This window comes from Populus alba, chromosome 3, assembly GCF_005239225.2.
Source record: "Populus alba chromosome 3, ASM523922v2, whole genome shotgun sequence".
Taxonomy (NCBI): Eukaryota; Viridiplantae; Streptophyta; class Magnoliopsida; order Malpighiales; family Salicaceae; genus Populus; species Populus alba.
The window spans coordinates 18,996,207-19,005,812 of record NC_133286.1 but is presented as its reverse complement, the minus strand read 5'-3'; positions in this window follow the sequence as shown (position 1 = coordinate 19,005,812).

The window sequence follows — 9,606 nt, the reverse complement described above, 5'->3', positions numbered from 1 at the left end:
TCCACAGTCAGTCTTGGTGGTGTGCATCTTTTCACCATTCAATTACATTCATCTGTGTATCTTCATCGATTGCTAGCCATGTTTCAAAAGATGATGATAAGAAAGTGTCCTTCAGGTACATCTTTGTTTCTCCACTGCTGACAGGGTTCCCTAGAGCATGGACCATTTTGGAATGACATTGCCCCCAGTATGATCTGAATGTGCTCGTTCATTGATTATCTATCTTTGAACATCATTGTCTTCAGTTCACTGATTCATCATTTAATCATTGCCTCATAGCTGATCTAAGCACTGCTTGTTTTCCTTTTCAAGGTCTACTATATTGCCCCCAGCTGCTCAACTTTTCAAGGAGTGTCGAGGACTTCAATGTCATTTCTATCAACGATTTTGCATACTCAATCAATGTTCTTCTGTGTTTGATAATCTTCCTTGTTCTGGAATCAACTCTCATATTTCAAAGATCATGTCTAGTCAAAATCTAGTTTGTTGAAATGAAATCAGAGATGTCCTTTTTGAAAATCTTTTGAAAATCAAGCTTTTTGATCAAAGACCCAACATACGTTATTCGAAATACACAGTCCTTTGATTGTCTTGTATTTTGAAAACAGAAATCGACCCGTTGTAAGATTAAAAATGACTTTTTCATGGTTCTTTGTGTCCACTTTAAACTTTGATTTTGGGTATATCTTTTGATGGTCTGTGATGAGGCGATATTTTTATGAATTTCAAAAACAAGATGCTCAGGCTTTATCAAGAAAGGTTGTTTCTTTTCTTAGCATTTATTTTATCAGCATGCATAATAACCAGTAGCTTAATTCATGAAGTCACGACCCTTATGGAAAAACTCTTCCAATTTTGAGAGCGCCATTTATCGGTTCAAATTGCTTGCTTGATTAAAAAGGGCTTTTAAGAGCATGTAATGTAGGCTATGGTTCATGGCTATAAAAGAAAGGAATTTCAAAGGCTCGAAAGGTGTTTGAGGGTTTCAACGACTTAAGATCAACATTAACTATTCATCGATTCTCTTTCTCTTGTCGTCGTTTGTAAAGAAAGTGACATATAACCTTGTTAATCTCAAATATCAGAATTCTCTTAACATAGGTCATAACACAAATCCCACTTTTTCTTTGATGAATAACCAATCTAATTTTGAAGACATTGGAGGCTTTATCCTAGACACACCGAAAGATATGAAGCATCGATTTTTCTAGTGTTGACTTTTGGCATTTATTGTCTTTTCTCAATTGAAAACTGCCTTGCCTCTCTTAGAATTGATATGCATTTTCTTTCCTTTCCATTTTTTTTTTTTTTTTTGCATAGCCTTCCTCAAAGTTTTCCTTGGATGACCCTCAATCTATGGGTTTTCTTCTTCTAGCCCTTTCTCAAACATTGGACTTTTGTTCTAAGCTCTTCTTTGATCCATTAATCTTATCCGTGTCTCCAAAATATTTCTCATTTGCCCCCAATGTGGGGTGTGATCCTAGTCAGGGTTTCTTTTTGAAAGAAAATATTTCACTAGGCTCAAAATGGGACTGCAAAGGATATAATTTTTAAGAAACGTGAAAGGATAACAAAGATGGCCTTTTCTCATTTCAAGCAAGGTCGGTTAAAACCGATAAATTTTGACCTCATCCAGTGTAATGATTTGGACTTCTAAGAGTCAATGATTCACGAGTCCATAACTACCGAATCCACTACATGTCATTATGCATACTGCTAAAACTTAGCTATATGATGTGTGGTTCAGTTTCAGGAGGTATGAGTTCAAAATTGTTTAGTCACCTCATGTTGTTTCAAACAAGAATTGAGTCATTTCTGAAATCAAAACACTTTTAATCTTCCGGATTGATTAACCTTTATCGCATGTTGGAGTTTGATCAAAATATTTTGTCAGGATAAAATGCTAAACATTTGTTGATTTCAAAACAACAAAGAGACAAAAGCAAGGCATGTTTCGTTGAAGGATTAGAGGTGATCCCAAAACAAAATGCAGAATTCCAAAACAATATGATTGACTGTTCATCACCATTCTTGAATCAGCTTTTCTGGCAATATTTGCGTTTTGTCAAGCACTTTCGATCAACATGTCATTCTAAAGATGTTCGGGGGACAATATAGCCAATGACCCCCTCCTTCACGGGACTTCCTTATCTCTTGCTTACCAACTTTCAGACTCAATTCTTGCAATTCTTGCAACTGTTCACTTGAAATAGTTGAGGACCCCATCATGACATCACATCTCTTATCTGGATTATACCACCGAGAAATTGGTGGTTGCATGGGATCTGTCGACGTATAGCAACAGTCTGGAATCTGGCAGATTCTGGTAAATAAACCCACATGGCCACTGCTCAATTAAAATTCTTGCAACTATTCCACAGAAATGGTCGAGGACCCCACCATCACATCGCATATATTGTCTGGATTACGCCACATGGCAAATGAACTTCTATCTTGGCAAAGACATTGGAGTAGTCAATGATGCTTGAGCGAGACTTGACTAGGCAAAATAACTGAAGTTTCTCAATCGAGAGTCATCTTCTGATTCAACTCCCTTCGCGGTTCTGGAATCCATAACAAAACCTTCAATCCTTCACTTCTTCATAGCTCGCTCAATTCTTTCAATGATCTTCACAACATCATGTCAATCTTCCAATGTTGTTGTGGTTGGTTGAGGATTGTTAGAAAACTTTCTAACAGCTTGGTAATCTTGGTAGCGCCCAGAAACTTGTAGTATCGCCACTACCGACGTGTGGAATCACACATTGTCTCTATTGGAAGAGCACCTGATGAATCTAAAACTCCTTTGTCCCCTCTTTGATTTCTCACTGACAGTGCAGCAAACAAACACCTATAGAGGAAGTCCTGCTCTGTTAAAGTTTCAGTCTTCTTCATGTTTTTCAGTCTAGGCATGTCTCTTCTCTCTACTCTTGCATTTTAATACTGACACGAGGAAAATCATAGCTGATCTGAAACTACTGTATTCCTTCTTGGATTTCCCATTTGCGGATCTACAAACAGATTCATGTCGAAAGAGCTCTGCTACGTTGAAGTTTGAAGTCTGCTCGTATTTTTCAGACCAGGTCTGGATCTTCAATGTACTAAGATGTCTCCATGCTGAAACTGATGAGAGAAATATTTGTAGCATATGCAACTTATAAATTCCCTCTTGCATTCCCAATTTGCAAAGCCATAAATGGATTTTTATAGGGGGAGCTCTGCCACATTGAAGTTCAGTGTTTAATCATGGTTTTTTCAGACCAGCATCTTGTGCTGCTGAAATGAAATTGAGCTCATAATCAGGGCAGCTTCCAAGCAGACTAATGCACCATGAACATGAGGCTAGTGGTCGTTTGATTATATTAGATGAGGTGGATGCGATGAACACTTAACAGCGCAACTGGACAAGAATCAGAATTGTCATTAGTTGATGATTGAAGGCATTGTTGATATTGTTCATGACGGAAAAGGAGAGATACAACTTCAATGGGATAGGAACAAGCAGTGTTCCCACAGAAAACTATGCAGACACTCTCTTTCCATTTGATGCTCAACACTTGTTCGAGCAGATCTGAGTCTAGCTACTTCACATTTAATGCCCTCAACCTTAATCTGATAATGAGCCTCTATCTGACACCTTTCTTCACCTCCATCATTTTTTCCAATCACGTGAAGCACAATTTGTGTGGGGGACCTACCTTTCAGCCCGGTACATGCATGATAAATGTATGAACATGTAATCTATATGATGAACTCACCCTTCGAGAGGTGACAATATGGTCGTAACTCTTGTATGATGGACAAGAATCGTAATTTTTTCCCAAACTCTACAATGAAAATTTCCGGAGCAACGGCCAATGTGTCACCCACAAGTCTTGAGGTCAAGATGCTTCAAGAAGGGTTTGCCCTTATGCAAAAAAAAAAAAATGATAGCACATACAATCTAAGGACAGGTTCTATTCATTATGTGAACATGGGTAGGTTTTCTATCTGGTCTCAAAAGGGTCTCATATCTGCCCAGTGACGTTCTTCGTAAAGACAGTATGGGGGCGTTGCAAGGAATGGTTAAGGCACGTATACCAACCATTACCAAGCAGGCACTCAGATATGAGTTGGGTGTTTCACGCATCTGAACCCTGACCAATAGTCTTAGGGCAGATCGCTAGTTCCCCACCTAACCTATAAGCTTGTGTGTGCTTTCAAAAATAAATACAGGTGATGCATGAGACAATTCTATAAAATGCATGGAAATAAATATTAACAAAAAGATAAAAATGCAAAAACTTAAACACATCAAACATACAAAGCTTAGTCCAATAATGTCAGAAACAGTACCTTCCCCAGTGGAGTCGCCATTCTGTCGCACCCCAAAAAAAAATCAGAAGCGTCAGCGCGCGGCATCGGCTGGCGATCTTTCTCGTTTGTTTGTTGTTTGCTTGAATTTGGTTCGTTGGAGTCGCCACCTAGTAATTGATTTCGGGCTACTAGGAAACCGAGTGTACTGGTCTTGTCAGAGATTCGCGGGTACGGGACTGGTTGTGGTTAGGGAAGGTATTAGCACCCCTAACACACCCTACCTGAGGTAAGCTGCTTCGCGAATTTGATGTGTTAAAGAAGTTTTAATAATTGTCTTTTCATCGGAAATTAGAAATATCACTTACGTATAAGTTAATAATTCTTAACCGAGATCCGATCAAAATATTAAATTCTTCTTTAATATATTTGCAATGTTATCATTAAAAAATATATATAAATAAATGAAACAAAATACAAACACCCAAACATACACTTCCACTATTTTTGTTTCTTTTTTTTTTTCTTTTCTTTTACATCCATATTTACAAGATATCAATTACAAAAAATCAAAACTAACAAATTACATTAAAACACATTAAAATTACAAAACAGTCCCTAAACAATCCATAACAGTGCTGGGAAACCCTTCAGGAACAGTAGGGACAGTGGTGGCGCGTCTTCCCACGCGCCACCGTCACTGGCGGCGCGTGGGTTCACGCACCGCCGCGGGAAGAAACCAGAAACATGGGGGAGCTGGATCGACCCCTTCCCCTCTTCACTTTTCTACCGGTGGTGATGACCCTCGTCACCTGCAAAAGGAGAAAACAACACAAGCCAGTTGATTTTACTTGGTTTTGTTTCTTAGATCTATTATTTCCGGTTATCTTTCTCCTTTGTGGCGTCTGTCCCGGTCTTCTTTCTTCTTCAGCTGGCGGATCTGCCAGTGCTTGAAGACTTCGGTGTGGAAGAGAAAGAAGTGTTTCCTGGGCACGGGGAGCAGCTGCGGTGGAGATGTTTCCTCGGTTGTGAGCAGATCGGGTCCGTGGGGAGGAGCTGCTGCGGTTGGAGGACGGCGGTTGCAAAGGGGAACGACGCTGCTGGGGAAAAGGAACAGCGGTGGCTGGCCTTGCTGCTGCTTGGTGGGTTACTGGCGGTGGCCTCGGTGGTGCTGGAGCTGCTGGTTGCGCCGCGGTGGGCGCTGGGTTTCCTCTTCTCCTCTGCTTCGGGTGCAGACGGCGCTGCTGGAGGCCGATCTGGTTGCTGAAGATGAGTTCTGGTGACCGGTGAGAGGAGAGCTGGCGTTGGGAGATGTGGGGAGGAGAAGAAGAAATGGGATGGCTGCGTGGTCTGAAAAAATCAGAACCAAGGGGAAGAAAAAAAAATCAAAAGTCCGATGGGGGGAGGGGGGGCTGTGAAGTGGCTGAGAAGAAGAAAAAAAAAATCTGGTGATGGGGGATCGGCTATGGCTTTCTTTTTGGCTTTCGTTGGCTGGGAATTGGGAACAGAGTTGGGAGGCGCTGCTATTGAGAAGGGAAAGGAACGGCTGGGGATTGGAGAATCATTCAAACCGGGGAGGGGGCTGTGTTTGTTTAGCTGCTAAGGGGAAGCAGCAAATTCAAACCGGCTGGGGGCTGCTCTGTTTGGGTTGTGTTTGTGGTCGGCGGCTACAGGAAAAAAAATTCAAACCAAAGGGGAAGGGGGGGCGGCTTGTCTTGAAAAAAATGGGTTTAGGGTTAGGTTTTGTATTTTTTCTGATGTTGTCAAAATTGCCCCCCCTTGAATGTGTTGAGGAAACCAGTATTTATAGGCAAAATGTTGCTAGGTTTTTCAACTTGGTCCCTCAACTTCTTTCTTTTTGTAAATTTTGATTTTTCTTATTTTTTTGTATTTTTTGAAAACGAGCAATATCAACGTCGACTCAAATGCGAAAAATCAATGATTTAAAAATGACGCGTGAAAAGTCGAACGCGTTTGAAAATCTTTTAACAATTTAAATTCTTTTTTAGACGACGTTGAAAATGCTAAAATGACGAAAATATATTAAAAAAACATATTTTTTGGATTATCTTTGTTTTTTCTCAATTTTTGGATTTTTTGAAAATATATCAAAACATGGGTCAAAAATTGGATAGCAACAAAGATGATCATAAAACCAAAGATTTTTTAGAGTTAAAAAGACCATAGACTCGAAGTTTAATTGAGCTCGAGATGGTGGACATGACAACTTGCCAGACCCATATATATCTAAGCTCAAAGTTTGGCTGAACCCGAGGGTATTAAGTTATTGCCTTATCGTATGATTAATTTTTTAGAAGAAAAGGTTTAAGGTAAAATAACAATATCTATGACTTCTTGAAAAGTAAAATATCCATAACTTATCAGAGTAAAATATTTCTAACTTATTAAAGTGATCACGGAGCTGAAAATTCTTCAAAGTTAAAAGATCATAGGCTTGATGTTTGATAAGGCTTGAAGATGACCAGTTTAATAACTTGTCAAACTCATATATATTTAAGTTCAACATGCTTAGCTGAACCGAAAAATACTAAATTATTACCTTATTGCATGATATTTTTTTAGAGGAAGAGGATCCGGGTGAAAAAGCAAAATCACTTATCCATCAATCCACAATGCCATGAGTTGAAGTATCAATATGGTTAAAAGAAAATGCGGATTGAGACCGAACAATTTAATTCTCCCGATTCTTTTAATTTAATCTCTTTCAAATGCATGTCTGGGCACATTCTGATTCTGACTAGTCTATTTTTTTTCAATAACTTGAACCCAATTTCATCTATAATTCTTTCTTGCATCTCACTGAATTTTCGATTCATAATCATGAGAGGAAAATTAGAGATGAAGAGATTAACCCAACAGAAGAAAAGGGATAAATACATTGTTGGAGTTTTTATACGTTGAAGCAACAATATTTTATGCTGTCTGGGCTGTGACCATTCGTTAGGCTGTCTATGCATCGTTTGCCACTTACATGACTTCGAAGTTTAGATTTATTTCCGAGATCTGTGACACTTTACCCGTGAACTCCCACCATTAGGTCACAGGCTAGAACTTGGTCGGAAGTTTCAAACTTTCAGCCGAGGAATAATATATTTAGGTTTTTGTATATGTTACTAGAACAATTTTTAAAGTGATTTCCCTGCTTTTAAAATTAAAAAATATATGTTTTTTATTTTCATTTTCATTATTTCTTTCTGTTTTATATTTTAAAATAATAACCAAATAACTTATTTGACTCATGTAGAATTAGAAGAATGGGAAGAGAAGAGAAGAGGTGTAGACAGGAAGACTAAAGGGATACAGAAAAATATATTTTTCTTGATATTATTTACTGTTACATGATGGTCTTATATATACCATCTCAAATTCGAAATAATCCTATAATCAAGGATACAATTAATGATAAGATATACACTTATTTTTTAATATTTGTTGTAGATGTGATCATATTATCTTCATATTCAAATACTTCTTGTGCAGGTATGGTCAGGTATGACAATCCCTGATCATGATCTTTCCAGTATCCAGACTTTCTGATAATTATCGTAATCTCTGATCATGTTTATCTTCAATATCAATATTATCTTTATTGTAGATATGATCAGAGATCACAATTATCTTCAGTAGTAGTGATTCTTGATTCTGATAATAATCTCTCTTGTTCAGGTATGGTCAGGTATAATCAGGTCAGGTCAGGTCAGGAATATCAATCCCTGATCATGTTTATCTTCAGTATCAGTATTATCTTCAGTAGATTGGATAATATCTTTAACAACTCAAATATAATAAAGGAGTATTTAAATTTAAAATCCATGCTAAATTAATTTAAATATATAAAAAAATTATTGAAATATTCTAAACCATGAAAATGCTTTCCCAGTACAAGTGTTGGTTGAAATCATATATAAGGAGTGTTTGTTACTGTGGTCTATATTGTTTTTAAAAATTATATTTTAAAATTTTAATATTAATATATTAAAATCATAAAAAATATTAATTTAATATTAAAAAAAAACAAATTACCTGCATTTCCGAACAGTTTTATAGTTGTGACAATTATTGATGTTATTATTTTTTAAAATATTTTTTGTTTGAAGAAGTTTTAAAATAATATATTTTAATAAGAAATAAAAAAAGAGAAAATAATGAGCGGGAGAGAGTGATGATAATTACTCACTGGATACATCATCATCTTGTGTGTATATATTGTTTTTTATTATCGAAGCAGGTACTTTCGTAATTCTATCAAAGTCATCATAAAACGGGGAAAAAGTGGTGGGACAATCATGCTGTGTGCGTGGACAGAAGAAAGGGAAGGAGAATTAAAGAAAATGCCTGGAGGAGACATGTGACCTCAGCCGTTGATTTTCTCTTTGCCAAGAAAAAAAAAAAACAAAAGCTTCAAAAAGGTTTCTGGGTTTGGTCTTCATGTCGAATCACCATAATAGTCCCCGTGGCCACACTTGCCGCACGTGGAAGACGCGCCCAAGTAAGTATTCTATATTGATACTATTTGGAGCTAAATTTGTACAAGAGTTTCCACAAATTTTTTATTTTTATTTTTATTTTTATTTTAATACATTGGTGTTAAAAATAATTGTTTTAAAAATAAAAAATCTTATTTTAATATATTTTCAAATAAAATATATTTTAAAAAACAATAATGATCACAATTCTAAACAATAACTAAAAAACAATGATCTATCCTTTCACTGTGATGCCCTTAATTGCTTTGTTGAAGAAATCCATGAACTTGGTATTATAAAGTGTTCGGTAATATCTGGTAAGGCTAGAAATACTTAAAATGTTCTTTCCATAGCATCATTCTCCCGGGACTGGCCAAATTTTGGGGAATATTGAGTGCATATGAAAGTAGTGAAATAATAAAATTTACCAAATAAAATAAAATAAATTCCAAGCAGAAAGTCCAAACATTTTCATAAAATTTAAATAAAAAAGATAGATTATCTTTTAAGAAAACATCCACCTTTTTATTATGTTCATGCACTTTGCACATTAGCATTGTGGTTATGTGTTTGATAATGTGATATATAATATTTTTTTATTTAAAAATATATTAAAATAATATTTTATATATACATTTTTAATATTTTATATTAAAACCATCTAATAATATCTAAAAACATTAATTTGATATTTTTAAGTAAAAATCAATTTAAAAAATACTTTAATAAGCAGCATCCCAGTGCAATGCCAAAATAAGTATACGTGTTCCTTTCTTAGCCGGATCATATTCCACTGAATAAAATCTTCATCGATTTGAAAAGTCGA